This window comes from Molossus molossus, unplaced genomic scaffold (assembly GCF_014108415.1).
Source record: "Molossus molossus isolate mMolMol1 unplaced genomic scaffold, mMolMol1.p scaffold_m16_p_7, whole genome shotgun sequence".
Lineage (NCBI taxonomy): Eukaryota > Metazoa > Chordata > Mammalia > Chiroptera > Molossidae > Molossus > Molossus molossus.
Window position 1 is genome coordinate 68,904,711 of NW_023425401.1, and position 19,561 is coordinate 68,924,271.

A 19,561-nucleotide genomic window follows, 5' to 3' on the forward strand; every position below is an offset into this window, starting at 1 on the left:
GTTACTTGCACTAACACTAAGAATCATGAAATTGCCTACTTGGTCCTGTGCACTGCACAGGGCAAGTGGTCGTACAGTGTTAAGGATACCTGGGGTACTACGGGTGTTCCAACATTTCTGAGAGTTTCCATGTCACCCCTTTCCCTCCTCGATGCCTCCATTCTCTTCACTCCAAGTCAGCCTTTCCACTAAGACAAAGGTATTATTTTAAGCAGAGGATATACTGTCACTGCACTCTTCCCGTTCACCTTGATGATGAAGCCCTAACTCTTTAGCTTTGCATCCATAGCCCCCACCATATGGCTTCAATATGCCTTCCTAGTCAGATTTTCTATCACAACACTCCCTATTCCCAATCCATGCCACCTACATTGATTGGTATCATTTCCTCAAATCACCAAGAATGTCCCTACATCTAAGTCTTTGCTTATACTGCTCCCTCTACCTGGAATGCCCTTCTCCTTGATCTTATTCTCCAGCCCCCAGTCCCAACTCCTATCAGCCCTGCCTTAAACATTTACATTTAAAAGATCAAACTCAAGCATTACCTCTTCTATGAGACTTGCCTAGATACTCTTAGATATAATTTATACTGTACCTAATAAGTGTACTGTAATTTAGTTGCTTACTTATCCACTTGTAAGCATCCTGAAAGCAGACCCCATATTAATTCATCTTCAGAATCAGACACAGTGTCTGATATTTAGCAGAGTCTTGGTAGTGTTTGACTATGAGCAGCACATAAGTAGAAAATAACCTCAGACTATAATGGTATGAACTTATATGCAAAGAAGTTAGAAAAATATAATGATCCAGGGTATTCTATATATTCTTTTCCTGCATTCTGCCCCCCAATCTTTTCCTGAGCTTTGTTCCATTTGAGTATGCTTAGAAAAAAGAAAAGGTTCTTATTAGACAGAACAACTCTGGGCAGGGTCTACATGAAAAGTTCTATTGTATGCACAGTTTCCTTGAAACACTCCTGTGGAATAAGAAGGAAGTTAGGTCCTGGCCAGTTTGGCTCAGCGGTTAGAGCATTGGCCTACGGTCTGGAGAGACTCGGGTTCCGTTCCTGCTAAGGGCATGTACTTCGGTTGCAGTTTGTCCCCGGCCCTGGTTGGGTCATGCGGGTGGCAACCACTCGATGTGTCCCTTTCACATCGATGTTTCTCTCTCTCTCCCTCCCACTCTATCTGAACAAAATATCAAAAAAAAAAAAAAAAAAAATGTCCTCGGATGAGGATAAAAAAAAAAGAAGGAAGTTAGAATTTCTCTGTAGGCTGGCAAATTTTCTGTACTTATTGGCATCACTATGGTGTATCTCCTCAGATAAAAGACCATCAAAAATGATGGATGATCTGAAATTTGGGAAATAAACAAATGTCTCTCTATTATTTCCCAAAGCTTTAAGGAGCAGACTGTGGGCATGTTTTCAAACATAGGAAGTTGAGGCTTAAGGAACTAATGGAATTACACCTTTGATGGCAATAATTCCTATTTTCAAAGGGATGTATATTATGCTACTCGGGTTTTTATGCTAGGATGTTTGTGATTCTTTTCTCTTTACGAGTTCCACTTCATATATTACAGCAGCACGTCACAAACAGATCACCAAGACCACAGCCTTCTCAGACCTCTCTCTTTGATTTGGCCAAGACCAGAATCAACTTAAATCCAACACTCCCAGGTCATCAGTCAACTAAGGTTACCCCAAGATTATGGTAACTTGAGGTAAAAAACAAGAGTGCCAATATTCCTTTGACCATTTCTGTTGTCATCAATGATCTCCCAATAGCAAAAACTATAAATAACAAAGCCTCAAACCGCTCCTAATTCTTGACCCTTGCATTTTGATTCTTTCAGTAGAAAAAGCCACCACATAACAGACACCTCTATCCAAGAATATGGAAGGCACCTGCCAGGACTTGATAAAAATGCAGCTTGATGCAGAAAAGCCAGAGCAGGGTATTTTCCCTGGAAGAACACAGGCAGTCTTTACATGAACCCAAGTACTTACTGATGTACCTGAAACTTTCAATTCAAGACAGATGAAACAAAAGAAAAACTAAATTGCTTCCAGAACATGTTGAAGTATAAAAGATGAAAATAAAGCAAACACCTGTTAGGTCTTCCTAACTGTTGCTTCCTATATATTTTCTTATAAATGACATTTATTTATTAAAAAAATAAATAGAAATAAAAAAAACACTTCTGAAGGTAAACACAGGATGCCAAAGTGAATGTACATTTGTGTGTATTTTGATGTATTCCTGAGAAGACAGTAACCTTCTGAGAATGCAGCAGAAAATACCTGAGACTTTTCTTACAGCCAATATAATTACAGTGCAGCCTGGATAAACTAGCTGAATATAATTCCAAACAAAACTCCAAAGTGGCATCTTTTAATCATGACATATTTCCAAGAATAACACAAGCGACATCAAGATACCCACCACCCAGATTTAACACATTCAAGTTTGCCAGATTTCTCTTTAAAGAAGATGGTACAGGTACATTTGAACCCTCCCACATCATATTCCTTTTCTATTCTTTTCCAAAGGAAACCAATATTGCTGATTGCATCCACCCATGTTTTTATACTCTGACTACATACATATGAATTCATAAATAACAGAATTTCAGAAAGATGTTCCTAAAGTTCACTAAGAAGACAAAATCTAAAAAACAAGTGCAAAGCATTTAAAAAGGAAGAATAATAGCCCAGCCAGTGTGGCTCAGTGGATTGAGCAAAGTTCCATGGACTGAGAGGTCCAGGTTCAATTTCCAGTCAGGGCACATGCCTGGGCTTCAGGCTCTATTCCCAGTAGGGGGCGTGCAGGAGGCAGCTGATCAATATTTCTCTCTTACATCGATGTTTCTATCTCTCTCTCCCTTCGTCTCTCTCTACAAAATCAATAAAAACAGGTAGAAAGATCAAATAAAAAGGAAGAATAATAAACAGTAATGTGTATCATCAGATAAATGTATAGTTTAAAACATCTGGTAGAGGATGGTGCTGGCTAAAGAACACACAGGTCACCAAAATAACAGTTCAGGAAAAGAAGCTATAAAATATATTAAGGCAGGACAGTGCCAGATATTGGCATTATTTTTGGAGTTCTGAGACTCAAGTTCTGATGTTGGAAGGAGGTTCCTACACATAAAACAAAAAAATTCTCCATAAGTGCAGAGTATATGAGAATTTAACTTAATTCTGGCACTATCTACCCAGAGATAGCATCAAGTTGCACAAGGTTAAGGGTTCAGACTCTCTCTCCCTTCAGACACCAGTGACAAGTCCAGACTGTTACCTATACTAGAGGTTCCCAGAATACCCATCCTCAGGTTCAATTAATTTGCTAGAACAGCTCGCAGAACTAGGGAAAAACATTTTACTTAACAGATGTTTTACTGTAAAAGGCTATAACTCAGAAATAGTCAGATGGAAGAGATGCATAAGATAAGGTATGGGGAAAGGGTGCAGAGTTTTCATGCCCTCTCCAGGTGGCCACTCTCACCACACCTCCACATGTTCACCAAGCAGGAAACTCTCCAAACCCTGTCCTTTTGAGTTTTTTGGAGTCTTCATTGCATAGGCATGACTGATTAAATCATGAGCCACTGGGGACTGATTCAACCGCCAGCAGCAGCCACTCTCCCCACCCCCACCCCCACCCCCAGGTCTTGGGTGAGACTGAAAGTTCCAACCCTTTAATCAAATGGTTGGCTCCACTGGCAATTTGCTCCCATCTTTAGGTGCTTTCCAATACTCACCTTATTAACATAACAAAAGACTTTTACCACTCAACACTTACCAAAACCCTTGGAATTTCCTAACTGTGAGCCAGGAATTATGGAGGAAAACCAAGTATATACAAAAAACATATATTGGTCATCTGAATGACCAAATAATGCATTTCTTATAAATCACAGTATCACAGGTATAATTTCAAATCAGTGATAGAACAACTAATAAACAATAATTTACCCCAAAGAACTATAAATTTAACATTTTTTTTCTTTATTGATTTGAGACAGAGAGAAAGGGAGAGGGAGAGATAGAAACATAGATGAGAGAGAACATCGATTAGCCGCCTCCTGCATGTCCCCCACTGGGGATTGGGCCCACAACCTGGGTATGTGCCCTGACCAGGAATCAAACCTCAACCTTTTGGTGCATGGGTCAAGGCTCAACCACTGAGCCACACTGGCTAGGCAGAACTACCAAAAAAAAAAAGACTACTGAGATCACCTTCCCCCTGGTGTAAAAGGTTAGAGGAAGTGCCTTTCTTTCTTTTCTGCTTAGTCCCTAGTGGTCACTGTTAAAATGGGCAAGTTTATGAAACCCTGGAAGGTGGTGCTGGTCCCAGCCACGTCACAAATCAGTAGTTGTGGAGAATATTGATAATGGCACCTCAGACCACCCCATAGCCATTATCTGGTGGCTGAAATTGACTCCTATCCCTGCAAGAAGAAAACTGCCAAGAGGTCAAAGATCAAGTCTTTCGTCAAAATTTATAACTATAATCACCTCATGCCAAAAAGGTACTCTTTTGGATATCCCCTTGGACAAAACTGTTGTCAACAAGGATGCCTTCAGAGACCCTTCTCTAAAACACAAGGCCCAAAGAAAGGCCAAGATCAAATATGAAGAGAGGTATAAGACCAGCAAGAACAAATGGCTCTTTTCAGAAACTGGTTTTAGATCTTTTTTGTTTCAGTAATTAAAAATCCAAAAAATAAAGACTTCAACAGACACCTCACAAAGGAGTATGTTCAATTGATCAATAAATATCTAAAAGGATGCTTAACATCCTTAGTCATTAGGGACAAATTAAAACTAGAATTAGATAAAACAAAAGGGCTAAAATAAAAAATATAGAAAAGACCTAGTGCTGACAAGAATGAAGAAGAAATCTGTACAACCATCTGGGAAAACTATTAGGAAGTATCATCAGCTAAAGCTAAGTGTATTCACCCCCTATGATACAGTCATTTCACTCTTTGGTATGTACCCCAAAAAATGTGTATACAGGTCCACCAAAAGACAGGTCGGTAGATCTATGTACACATTGTTCTTAACAGCCAATGTTCTTAACAACCAACACTGGAAACTACCCAAATGCCCACCAGTAGTAGAATAAACAGAACAAGCCCTTGGAACAGGAGGAGTGAACTGGCCAGGGCATGAGATGGCCTTTCCAGGAGTTGGTAGTACTTTCTTCTTGATCAGTCTGTTATTTACATGATGTGTTCACTTTAAGAAAATTCATCAAGCTGTTCACATATGCTATGTGTGCTTTTCTATCTCTGTATTATGTTTCAATTAGAGATTTTTATTAATTGAGGTGAGGTTGTCACCTATCATATTTTCTTTAAAATATTTCATTAATGTTGACAAGTATCCCTAAAAATGAACACTCATAAACATCTCATGGAAATATAAGTTGCTACATTTCTTGTAGCTAATTTGTTAGATTTCTTCAAAACAAAGGTTTTTTGTTTTTGTTTTTTTTTTTGGTCTTGGATTTTCATCACATCCTTATTTACCATTGGAAAAAGAAAATAAAAACGTATATGCACAATGATAGAGGATTGGCTAAATACATTACATCACCATTGAAGTAAAGTTGCAGAAGAGTAGTACATGACATGAAAAATACACCCAGCATATGGTTACTTGACCATGTTGTACATGCTATAAAAATAAAGAGAACAGAGGCTTCCAGCTCCTGCAACGAGCTGGACGGAGAAGCAAATGGCAGATGATGGCCGAACCAGGTGCCAGTTAGTGTCCCTGCTCATCAAAGGTGGTGGTTGAAGAACCACACCCCCTGTGGAGCACATGCTGTGTACTCTACACTCTATGTCCTGCCACCATCATATCCCTGCAAGCACTGTGACTTGCCACTTTTCAAGGTATGCACAGCCACATGTTGCTAGTGGCTACTGCACTGAACAATGCAGGGCTAGATATGGGAAGAAGAAAATAAATCAAGTGGATTCCACATCATGTGGTAAAGGTGAATCCTATCCAGGATACTGTATCATATTTAGTTGCCTGTCTGTCTGTCTGTCTGTCTGTCTCTCTCTCTCTCTCTCTCGAAATATAATTAACATATAGCAAAAAAAAAAAAAAAAAGAAAAAGAAAAGAAAGAAAATGAAGAGAAAAAACTAAAAATATACCAAAATGTTAACAAAGATTATTGCTAGGTGGTGAGATTCCTGGACATGTTCAGGTTTTTCTTAATACACTTCTGAATTTCCCAATAAGCACATATTCCTTAAAAAATAAATAAATAAAAAATCAAAACAAAATATTAAGAGAGAGAAAAGCTGAGATAATATAGGTAGTTCTAGGTCTCAGACTATGGGGAGCGGACTGCGTAGATGTTGGTTAAGTGAGGGGTGCCCTTCATTTCTTGTATTCCTTCAGGTTCCATTTTCACTGAAATGCTTTCTAAGATGCATTATTTACAAAATTCCTGTATAATGAACCACCTCATCTTGCTTAGAAGATACAGCCTCTTCTCAAGGTATCCTGGGAAGTACAGCATTTATCTAAGTCCACAGGGGTTTTCTGGCCTCTGGCTCAGCACCCTTTCCTCTGTATCTGAACAGCAACAGTAACAATGCTTCCCAGGTTCCGCCTATAAATTCCATTCTTGAAAAATAATGACAAATATGGGTTACTTGAGAAGTTCAATGTTTAAGAATCTGGTAATCAAAGTTTATTGTACTCTTGGTTTTGTTTCTTTTTTCCACTCCAAAGACTTTAAAGCAACTGAATTAGCATCAAAGAAATTTGCAAAAGCTCTCAGTGAAACTGTGATGAAATATAACTACATCAAACCAGATGCCAAACAGAAAACTATGCAGAACACTCTACAAGGATGTTGAAGAGATTTAAAAGAAGGCCATAGTCTGGGAAGAGTTAGTCACACAAATGTCAAAATGCCCCTCACAGTCCCAAACACAGACTATGCCCAAGTACTCCCAGAAGATAAGTGCATGAACTGAGAGGTCCCGATTGATTCCAGGTCAGGGCACATACCTAGGTGGCAGACTTGATTCCCAGTAGGGGGTGTGCAGAAGGCAATCGATCAAAGTTTCTCTGTCACATGGATGTTTCTCTCTCTCTTAAAAAAAAAATCAATAAAAACACATTTGGGAGGGGGCAAAAAAATTCCTGCACTTGCACCTAAAACGGATTGCTACAGATTGCCCTTCAAAATACCTGCAATGAGTTTGACGTAACAATGTTAAGACCACATTTTGGCCTCAACAAAATCTTCAGTGGCTTTTAACCCAAGACAGATATATACATGTAATTTATACAGATCAATTTAAAGAGAATTGTGGACTTCCCTTTCTAAACTTAGATTATATTAACGCATTCCTTTCAAGCTCTTCTTATTTACCTGACATCTTTCCTGCCATTTTATATTCCCTAAATTCCTAAGAACTTACAGTGAATGTCATAGAAACAAAGTTTTTGAGGAAAAGGGCTCTTTAAATTAACCCAAGTTCTTCATTTAAAGAGATAAAGTGATATGCAAGCAGAATCTTTGGAATCCTTAATGTACAGTCTCTAAAATTACCTGGGTCATATGTGTGGTCACCACATCACATTTTATATGAGAAAGATTCAGTTTCATGGCCCCTAATCACTGAGAGGCGTTCTTCTCATAGATAATAATTCCTTCAAAAAGCAATTCTACTCTTCAATCAGTATTTTCCTGAAGAAAGTCAGAGTTCCAAAATCTACCTATAGACCAGTGACTCTGGCAAATACTAAGTCATGAATCTCTTTAGGTACCTGAACAAAGAGGGAATAGGCACATGTCCATAAAGCACTGCATAAAATAATTTCAAGGGGTTGGCTCATTTTCTAAACCTACCCATGAAACTCAAGGGTTCCTGGATTGCTAACTAACCCTCTCCAGCCCCCCCCCCCCCAGGATGCACAATATAGTTCAGTGCTCTTAGTTGCCTTGTTGGGGTTGAGAAAGCTGCTCCAGTGTTCAACAGTATTTGTTCCTAAATTGATGGTTGCCAGATGAGAGGGGGCTTGGGAGGTTGAGTAAAAAATGGTGAATTAAAAAATACAAATTGGTAGTTACAAAACAATCACTGGGATGTAAACTATAGCATGGAGAATACAGTCAATAATATTGTAATAACTATGTATAGTGCCAGGTGAGTACTAGACTTATCAGAGCATCACTTTGTAAGTTATATAAATGTCTAACCACTATGCTGTACATCTGAAACTGATAAAATATTGAATGTCAACTGTAAATTAAAATTTCTAATTTTTTAATGACTGTCCTAAGGCTTAGAAACTAACATCACCTTCATGAGAAAGACCGTCTATAAAAATTTAACTCTCTCTTTTTAAGCACGTATCTCTTACTCCTACTTAAAAATAATAAGTACAGCCCCGGCTGGTTTGGCTCAGCGGTTAGAGCGTCGGCCTGTGGTCCTGAGAGACATGGGTTCAGTTCCCGCTCAGGGAATGTACCTTGGTTGCAGTTTGTCCCCAGCCCTGGTTGGGTCGTGCAGGTGGCAGCCACTCAATGTGTCCCTTTCACATCGATGTTTCTCCCTCTCTTCCTCTCTTTCCCTCCCACTCTATCTGAACAAAACAAAATGAAAAAATGTCCTTGGGTGAGGATAAAAAAAATAGAAATAAAATAATAATAAGTACTATCCCCTAAAAAATTAAAACAAGACACAAAATTATACTAGCACATATATGTAAGATTTGTAGTTGTATCACTAGTTTACCCATGTACTGTGAAGTTTCTATATTTAAACACCAACTCTTTCCCTGCCATAATCCACCCCCTAAAGTAGTATGAAAATCATTGCTCTAGTCTAGAATAGTGACAGAGCAATATTTTGTAGCCTGGTCCCACTTCTTTCTTAAAAAAAAAAAAGAATTTTTCTTTTCAACAACTTACTCCCAACCTTAAACTTTTTGAAAGAGTAGTAAGCAAAAGGCAGTTATTTTTAACAAATTTTCTTCCAAAAAAACAAAATAAGAAAAGAGAGATTTGCAAACCACCTTCGTATCTCTCTTTTCTTATCATCGGTTGTTGTTGGAAACAGAATCAAGGTGTAGATACTTTTCGAGATAGCCGGATGATGGTTTAACATCAGGTACATATAGGACATGTTCTCCTTCTTCAGTCTAAAAAAAAAACCAAAACAGCATACCAAACAGAAGTACTACCTCATGCTATAGCAACACTGGTCACAAGCAACAATAGCAACTGTCCTACTGTAAAACTGCACACTGCCATTCTCATATTACCCAGCCTTTTTAATCCTTGGATTCCCCAATTTTCAACCAATATATTATATGGTGATATGTGTTTGAGAGAATATATTTATAAGCATCACTTTTTTTTTCAATTCACCCAGTTTTCTGGGTCAAACTATAGATGGAAATATTCTCAATTTGTGTGAAACTGACTGATCAAAGAAAGTGCTTTGAATTTATGTGAAAAAGTTTCCCATAAAGATGGTAGCTATTTTTTTTCAAGCATGAGTCCTTTTAATTGCGGAAAAGAGCCCAAAGGCTTTGTCAATGGGCACATGTTTCCTATAAATCAAAACATAAATAAATGTGAGGTTATTTCACTAGGCATACATATGGTTTTTGCTAAGTAAACTCTATTTATAAAACACTGTTAGCCTCCACCGGAACTGTTGTCAACATTTATAGGAGAGGAATTTTTCTACTGCTCTGAAAGTTGCCAGCATTTGAAAACAAGCCTAGAAACATTAGTTTTTTTAGACGGATTTGACTTTAACTTAATGTGAAATGGTCCACTGTGTGTTTTCTAGTTTTTAAATGTTTGGAAGAAATCTTCAATTGAATATTAGAAAAATGTTTTCCTTGCTGGAAGTTCTATTATTGTTTTATTTTAATATGGAAACTTCTGTCCTTTATTTCCTTTTTTAAAAATTTATCTTTATTGTTGAAAATATTACTGATGCCCCTCCATTTTCCCCCACCCTACCCCCACACCCACCCCCTTCACCGCACACAAGTTCTGTTATTTTAACCATGATATTGTTGTATTTTTTCTGAAAGTTATTTTTCGGTTACAGGCAGGGTCTCTGATTACTTTTCTTTTCACTGCCAATAAAACAAAAATATTCTGTGAAAGGGAAGTCTTTGACATCTATTAAAGCTATTAAAGTATTCAAAATTGCCTCACCATCTTCTCTCAAATGCTCATTTGCATGATCTCCTCCCTTTAGATACTCGCTCTAGTCCATAAATGCATTTATCAGTCCTACTCAGAGAGCAGTTCTCAAAATGAAGTTTTCTGTGAAAAGAATTGACTATAAGCAAGCATGAAGCAATCTTTGATAACCAACAGCAAACCACAGAAGGTAACAATAACTATAATAATAATTTACATTCTCCATTTTCCATTCAACTTTTCTTTCTCAGGTTCCAGTGCCTTCCAAAACAGAATTTTTTCCAATATTTCTGTAATCAATCCCTACTTAAAGTGGATGCAAGCCAAGAGTTACAGGGCAGTCAAGAGTGCTTCCAGAAAGAGATCTCTTACTCTCTCTTGTGTTATTATCATTTCCTTCTAGGTTGCATCTTCCCCAGTTATAAGATTTGTCACTTCTTGTTATAGAATATATTTGTTTTTAATTTTGAATGGCAAAGGGAAAATTTTAAATAGTTCCATAAAAATAATTGAAAGAACTTTTAAAGTCCTAAAATAATAAATTTCCAAGGTATATTTAAATATATTTAACATTTACCAAATGCATAACTACCTATATATGATTAAACTGCTTTGGAAACGATGTAAATGTTTTCACTGCTACATATTTTCCCTGTTTTTTTTTTTTTTTTTTGGTACGTGCCCCTAGCGGGAACCAAACCCAGGACTCTCCAAACACTGAGCCAAACCAGCCAGGGCTATTTTCCCAATTTTTATGTAGAATTCAAAAATATAACCCAATTTTATAGAGAATTCTATTTCTTTCCAGTATACTTAAAAAATGTAGGCATGGCTCCAATAAACTTAAAAATAGACATATATTCAGAAGAAAAATACAGAATTTTCTATATTTGTGGCATAAGAGTTAGTTACCCTAATGGTAGACACCAATTAATTTGAATATATGAGAAAAGGCAGAATTCTCCAGAACTTATGTTCCTAATCAATCACCAGAGATCAGTGACATCATTAGAGCCTTTGATCACAGCTCCTCTTTAAAACTTAGATGGGACTGGACTGATCCTTGCTGGCACTGAGAATGGAGAAACACCTAGGAATACAATTCACCATGAAACATGAGAAGTCATCACCATCTCTTTCTCTCCTTAGAGAGGAACAGAGAATGAATTCCAGAGCAGCCCAACACCAAACAACAGAGCAACTCATTAAATTCAAACCCAATTTCTGTCTTACTAGGATTCCCAAAGCACTTTAAGAGAAGAATAGACAATATACTTCTTTTTTTTTCAGTTTGGTCTTCCTTACCCACCATACCTGCCAGGGCAAGCCCCAGATCCCAACACCATGAGCAGGAGGACAGGATCTCTGGATATTATTTTCCCATTCTCCCCATTACAAAGCACTTATACAGTTCAAAACTTCCCCTTCTATTTCTGATTCATTTAATGAGTCTTTACTAAAAATATCAGTTACTCTACATAGCCAAAAAAGATCGTCCCTTGAATATAACGTTGTCTTTGATAATTTTAAACTACTTAGACTGCAATCACTCAGAATGTTCTGATCTGAAATGGTCATTTTGGGAATAAAAAGTTTTAATTGACCATTACTCCTTTAGTTTCATTGGTGTTTGGGGTTTTTCCCCCTCCTTATTTGTAATACGAATCTAAATGAGCTTTGCGAACACTGCTGAAATGTAGTTTATTATCTTCTTCATCAGGTGATCAATGATTTCATTAATAAGACAGATAACAAAACTGTCATATCATCGACACTGGTATGAAAGATGATACTAGCTTTCCACTCCATTTTCTAAGGTCCAGGTTTCTCTGTGGCAGCTTTGAGTCTATTCAATATTTTCCACAGACAGAGAAAAGTGAAAATCCATTTTGAAACCAATTTCAATTAGGATCCAGAAGCTGTTATCACAGGTGTCGCAGAATGGGCCGGTAAGTGGAAATGTCGCCTATCCATTCTGAAATGAAACCTTATCAGGGGCTACAAAGATGGCTGGGGACAGCCTATCTGTAAATTACTTTCCGTCCTGTGTTAACTCAACCTTATTCCTGTCATATGGAATTCTTTCCATCCACTAGTAATAATCTAATGACTAACTAGATACAGCGCCCAAACAGCATTCAGCTGAACAGGGCTGTCCCCTTAAACATGGGTACAAATGCAAACACACTCAGGCAAGCGGGTGAGCAAAGGGATACGTACGCATGCTTTAAATGACAGAACTAAAAGTTTATTATGGGAAATAAAAGAAGCCTGTCTCCACCCATTGCATTCCTGGTGATTTTTCAATCGCGAACTCTAAAGCACAGTTATTTCATTAATGCAGCACCCAAGTTGTGAGGCTTTTCTCTCACATCTTTCAGTCTCCTTTTAGCAAATTATCCCATGACGGCGGATTTATTCAGTCAAAGACCTCAGACTTTGAGAGGCAACAAAAGAATCAGGAGACTTTCTGGTCCACCTGCCTAGCGAATGATGAGGCAGGGAAAGTCTCCCCCAGAGAAACCAATCAAACTATTGTGTGGCACAGTCAGACCTTTTCAACTGTCAAGCCAGAGAGCAGGGAAAGAGATGAAAGAACGCAGGATGAAGCTACCATTTACGGAACCATGTGGGAATGGTCTCCTAAGATTTAATAATTGGGATGGAACTCAACTTTCTAGCACTAAAGGGAAAAAAAAAGAGACTGAGAGAAGAGTCAAAGAAAGGGAGAAAAAGGCAAGAAAGAAAGGGGGAAAAAAAAAAAGCAGCCTAAGTTAGATTAGGAATAATTTTTATATAAAAATGTCCCCTACCTGAGATGAAGTCCTATTGGTAAAAGTAAAGGTAAAAACAATGTTACCCAATAAAAAAAGGAAGGGAGGAAGACTTAAAGCCTTTGATATCTTTCATCTGTGTTAAAGCTGCATTAAATGTTCTAATCTAACCATCATGTGTAATCAATTCATAGTAGCAAAACAACAACCAAAAAAGCCCTCAATAATATGGCTGCCTTGCAGTTTTAAGTATATAATGGCATTTTTAAATTGGCCTAAAGGAAACAATACATCGATTGGACACAAAAAAAACTCAGACTGGCAGACACCAGGTTGTATATCTCTAGGCAGTGTTTGAGTACATTTTACTTCTACTGAATGCAACAGGAACTATTTAAATACAAAGAAAAAAAGTAACAGTAAATTCTACTAAGAGGACCTAAAAAATCATGGATTTAAAAAAACTCAACATAAACTCCAATATAGTCAGATATTAACTACAGTTCAAATGCTTCTAATATTACTGGTGACTCATAGTGTATGGATTACAATACCAAGTTTAAAAAACAAGTATTTGCTGAAATTTTGGTGGTGCTGGAAACTATTCTGTTTGATTGTGGTGGTCATTACAATGCCTTCATGGACTTGTTAAAATTCATAGAACTCTACACCAAAAAAGAGTAAATTATGTTGTTTGTAATTTTTTTAAATAAATAAAATTTACAACTGATCTATTTGAAAGATTTCCATATAAACAAGATAAGAAGGTTTTTATTTTGATTATTGTCTCACCTTCTTCTTCTCTGTCTGGTTCCCTCATGTTTCCCAGTACTCAGCCACACATATTCTAGCATTCCAAGGGGTGAGCTGCCTGGAAAAGCGAGCGCCCCCCACCCAACCCCAAACCTTGGGACACAAAGTGATGCAAGGATGGAAAGCAACGGCACTACCTCCCCAGAGGGAGACTGTCCTCCGACAAGCACCATTTTGCCCCTGACCTTCTGGTTGCTATTTCTGAGTCTGACCAGTTTGTTTCTGGAAATATGAAATACCCACATCATATGATCACAAGTAATCAAGGGCAACCAAGAAACTTTCCATAAGCAGAATACATCATGCTGTGAGTTCTTTTTACTCCTAAGTTTGGGAAACTGTGGCAAGATGGGGTTGATATTTATTCCTGATTTATCTGAGCACCCAATAAATGTTTTTTAAGAGGAGAATTACAATAGCTATACATAAGAGAAAAAAAGGAGCCTTCAGGGAAACCCTTTAGCACAAAATTACTGATTTCAACCTGAAACTTCAATGAATGAGAAATACACCCTAAAAGTAATTGAATCGTTAAATTCAAACTGGTGCCAATTTCAGGACTAGTAGTTAGAGGTTCTGTTTCCTGATCTCAGCTCCTATTATCAACTTGCCTGTTAAGCTACATCCCGATGACCACCATACTTTAAGAACTGTCTGTCAGCCAACCCTACTAATTCTCTCAGATTACAGCTTAACCACTTATAGATTATTAACAAATGGTAGTGTACCAAAAGGATAAGATGAAATATACCAATAAATTAAATCCTACCAAATTATATCCAGTAGAAGCTATTACTATTACTAATAATAGCTAACATGTTTGGGTACTCACTGTATCAGCCTCAGAGACATTAAGTAATTAGCCCAAGACCACACAGAAATGAAGTGGTAGAGCTATGGTTCAAACCCTAGCACTGGCATCAACACTACTCCTGTGCTACCCATGCCCCCTATTCACACTGAGCCGGATAAAGTTCTGGCAGGCCTGAACTTTGCAGGCTTATTCAATAACTGCTGAGGACCTCCCAGCATAAAATACTGACTGAATAGGAGGTGGGGGGTGGCATGAGGAAAAGACAAACCAGATGCTACTCTCAAAAAGTTCTAACAAGAGTATAAAAATGAAGTGTTATGGGGGGAAAGAGGGATGAATAAATAAAGCAAAGGTAATTTTTAGGGCAGTGAAACTATTCTGTGTGATAGTGTAATGGTAGCTACTTGACAATATATATTGTCAAACCCATAAAATGTACAACACTAGTGAATCCTAATGAAAACTATGGACTTAAGTTAATAGTGTATCAGTATTATTTTATCAATTGTAAAAATGTACCACACTATAAACCTAAAACTTCTCTAAAATATAGTCTATTAATTAGAATTAAAAAATCAAGGCAAGGTGATTAGATAGAACAGCGATTTTCAACTGATAACACTGCAAGAATTTTTAAAATATCAATACCTGACTATTCAGTCAGGGCCACTGAAATATTTTCCCTTAGATTGTCAAATAAAAAATGACTACAGCCAACACAATAGCTGTCCAGTGTGAATGAATCAAAATTCATTGTCAGATCAGCAAAAAATCTAATATATTTTTGATGTGCCACAGAATTTTAGTAATCGGTTTATGTGTACCATGAGATTAAAAAAAGTATGAAAATTTCTGGGATATAAGGTTGTTTTAATTGTCTAGGCATGAGATAGTGAGGTTTTAAATAGCATAGTGCAGTAGCTGGTTAAAGGACACATGAGTGAGTAATTAGAGGAAAATCTAACAGAACCTCAAAACTGGTTTGTACATGGGAAGCATAAGAGGAAGGGGTCAAAGGTGACTGTGAGGTTTCAAGCCTGGGTGACCACAGAAAAGGCAATATACTCAGCCAAAGTAAGAATACAGAGGTTGCAAGGGTTCAGGGACATGTAAGTTTGGAGCTCAAGAGAGCCAGGGTTTTTAGAAAAATCAGATAATTATTTGTTATTAGTTAATTGGTTTAAAAACATAAAATCTCCTTTTAAAAGAATAAAATCTAACTTTAATACAGCACAAACCACCCTATAAATGGGTATCACTGACCTCAAAAGAAACAGTTTACCCCAGAAAAATAATCAACAAAAGGGACATACATATGCTATTTCTAATGCCAAGACATACAATCAACATTAGTTTTCAAGGTTAAAGAAATCAAAATAAATTCTCTCAAAATTATTTTCCCTATTTTTCTGGCATAACAAGGCATTCAGAAGGTAGAGAAACTTTTTTTGATTCATCTTTCCTTAAAATGTGCAAATTCAGTCACATTTGGAATTTGTGAAACATTCTGAACTATTTTTCAGAGTCCAGCAAATTCAAAATTAATTTTGCCAAACATTTCTTTCCTTAATTTGAAAATCTATGTGTATTTTCAATAAAACATAATTCTTTTGTTTGGATTCATAACATTTAACTTATCCATGATTTCTCCTAATAACAATGGCTGACATTTGCTAAGATCTTACTATGTGAAGTGCTTTTAGAATGGTACAGGCATTGTCTCACATAATTCTCCCAGAAATCTATGAAATGGGTTGAGCTATTATCTTGGTAAACAGATGAAGAAACTGAGACTGTGAGAAGTTAATTTCCCTAAACTCACAGAGCTCAACCTTGGTGTTGCCAGAACTCAACCCAAGCTTTCAGATATTAAAGTGTGTGGGTACTCCTAACCAATACCCTACACAATGTGAAATAAGTTTTATCTGATAGTCCTTTCCATCCTACTGCCAAAAAGGGGGGGGGGGGGGAGTGAACAACTAAAGGGATAAGAAACTAAAAATTCACAACCTGTACTGTATGAGCTGCACAAAACTGAGCCATCTTACTCCAATCTGGAGGCCAAGAGAAATCACGATTAACAACTATGTATTGGGCAGTTTAAAAGCAAATCACAAGGCCAAGAAGTAACCCAAGATTCAAAGGGAAAAATACAGTATCTCTTTATTATCTGCAGACCATTCATACCACTTTTCCCATAAAAATACTTTAAAAAGCACCGGCCAGGTAGTTCAGTTGGTCAGTGTCATCCCATACACCAAAAGGTTGCAGGTTCAATCTTTGGTCAGGGTATGTGTGGGAGTCAGCCAATCACTTTGATATTGATGTTTCTCTCTCACATTGATATTTCTCTCTCTCTCAAAATGTATGCTCAGGTGACGATTTAAAAAAAAAAAAAAAATGTTTTTAAGCTGAGAAGAACCAAGCCCTTCTTTTTGAAAGAATCAAAGTGAACAGAAAACTTCCTCTCTATTATTCACCTATCAACTTTGGTTTCATATTGCATCACCATTAGTATAATCATTTCATGTATCACTTTAAGTTGATAGTTCCCAATAACTATCAGATGCGATAAAAAATCCCCAACACCATGGCCTACATGCATTTATTTTTATTTTCTTTCTTTTTTAAAGCACAGTAGTACGTAAATAAAAAAATATAAGACAGAATGGAGAAAGTGAGGAAACTGTCTGGTTCCAGCTCTTACAGCCATTGCAATACATTGAGCTCCACAGAGATAGCAGCGGGTCAAGTGCCAGCGGGATGGGCACTAGTCAGCTCTGTGATCTCTGAGGAAAAATACTCCTCCTGGGCAAAGGAGATCCTAAGAAGCCACAAGGCAAAAATGTCATCATATGCTTTCTGTGTGCAAACTTGCCAGGAGGAGTACAAGAAGCAGCATCCGTATGCTTCAGTAAACTTCTCAGAGTTTTTTAAGAAGTGCTCAAGGAGGTGGAAGATCATGCCTGCTAAAGACAAAGGACAATGTGAAGACACAGCAAAGGAGGACAAGGCCCATTATGAAACAAATGAAAATTCATATTCCTCCTAAAGAGGAAATAAAATAGAAGTTCAAGAATCCCAATGTACCAAAGAGGCCTCCTCTGGCCTTTTTTTTGTTTTGTTCTGAGAATCACCCAAAAATCAAAGGAGCATCCAGGCCTGTCCAATGGTGATGCTTCAAAGAAGCTGGGAGAGATGTGGAATCACACTGCTGCAGCTGGCAAGTAATCTGATGAAAAGAAGGCTGCTAAGCTGAAGGAGAAATATGGAAAGGAGACTGCTCCATATCAAGTTAAAAGAGAGTCTTATGAGGCAAAAAAAGAAGGAGTCATCAAGGTTGAGAAAAGCAAGAAAAAGAAGGAAGAGGAGGAAGATAAGGAAGATGAAGATGATGACGATGGCTAAGTTCTAGCGCAGTTTTTTTTTTCTTATCTATAAATCATTTTACTCCCCTGAACACAACTCACTCCTTTTAGAGAAAAAAACTGAAATGTAAGGCTGTGTAAGATTTATCTTTTTTTTTTTTTGTATAGTTAACACACTACCAATGTATCTTTAGGTAGTCCTGTATCTATTTTGTTTTTTGTATAATTAACACACTACCAAATGTGTCTTAAGATGGCCCTGTTTTGGAGATATTTTCAATAGCCACCAACCTTGCCTGGTACAGTACAGGGGTTGTAAACTGGCACGAAAATTTAAAGCAGGTTCTTGCTGGTGCCTACCACAAATTAGTTATATGTGGGGATGGTAGTTTTTTTTTTTTCTTCAGTTGTCTCTGATGCACCTTATACAAAATAATTTTTGTTCTGTTAACTGAATACCACTGTGTAACTGGAAAAAAAGTTGCAGATTTCCGTCAAGATGGCAGCGTAGGTAAACGCAGTTATCGCGTCCTTCCACAACCACATCAAAGTTACAACTACAGAACAACCATCATTCAAAACCACCTGAAATCAATCTGAATGGAAGTCCTACAAATACAGAATTAAAGAAGCAGCCACATGGAGACTGGTAGGAGGGGCGGAGGCAGAGGGGCTGGTCCCACACCCACGTGTGGCCAATAAAAGTAAGGAGGATACCTTGGCCGGGAAGATCCTTCCTGAGGATTAAAGGGTCCCTGTCCCACACCAGGTGCCCCGCTCAGGGTTCCAGGGCCAGGAAGAGGAGTCCCCATAACTTCTGGCTGGAAAAACCAGCAGGAACTGAGGCTCAGGGAAGCTGAGGCGGCTGGAGCCCCAGGCAGGTCCTTAAAGGGCCCGCGCACGGGCTTATCGGACTCACTCCCTCTAAGCGTGGAGGGGAGGCAGCTCAAGGGGTGCTAGAGACATACAGGGAAGAACTGAGCTGTTTGGCATTGGAGCGAGGGCTGGAGATGGGGCTTTCTCCAGGACAAAAATGTTGTCAGACGCCTTGTTCCTTTGGTGAGCCCTTACCTGGGGTGGCTGACAGCAGCCATATCAGGGACTCCAGCAACCTGCCTCACCACTGGTTGCCCCGCCCTGGTGATTTCCTGAGGCCTCACCCCACCCAACTTTTAGGCCCACCCAAGTTGTTGCCAGTTGCTTAACCATAGGATTGGCCTGTCTTGGATCCTGCTTCAGGTTTTCCTAAATTCTTTCAAACAAGCAGCATCTGGTGTCAGCTAGCCCCATACCTCTCATTAAGTAATACACAGAAACAAACACAGAGAAGCAGCCAAAATGAGGAGACAAAGAAACAGGTCCCAAATGAAAGAACAGAACAAAACCCCAGGAAAAGAACTAAGCAAAATGGAGATAAGCAACCTAACAGATGCTGAGTTCAAAATACTGCTTATAAGGATGCTCAATGAACTTGGTGAGGGCCTCAAGAGCATAAAATGGACCAGTCAGAAATGAAGGATGCACAGACAGAAATGAAGGAGGCACTAAATGAAATAAAAAATAATTTACCC

The 19,561-nt window shown here is 38.0% G+C and overlaps 1 protein-coding gene and 2 pseudogenes across 1 annotated transcript in view; 2 read left to right on the forward strand and 1 right to left on the reverse strand.

Moving 5' to 3' along the window:
• Window positions 1-19,561, reverse strand: part of GLI3 (GLI family zinc finger 3) — a 337,975-nt gene that overhangs the window by 309,757 nt on the left and 8,657 nt on the right. The gene's annotated exons all lie outside the window — the stretch shown is intronic.
• LOC118620300 lies at window positions 4,328-4,724 on the forward strand (annotated as a pseudogene).
• LOC118620301 lies at window positions 4,905-18,030 on the forward strand (annotated as a pseudogene).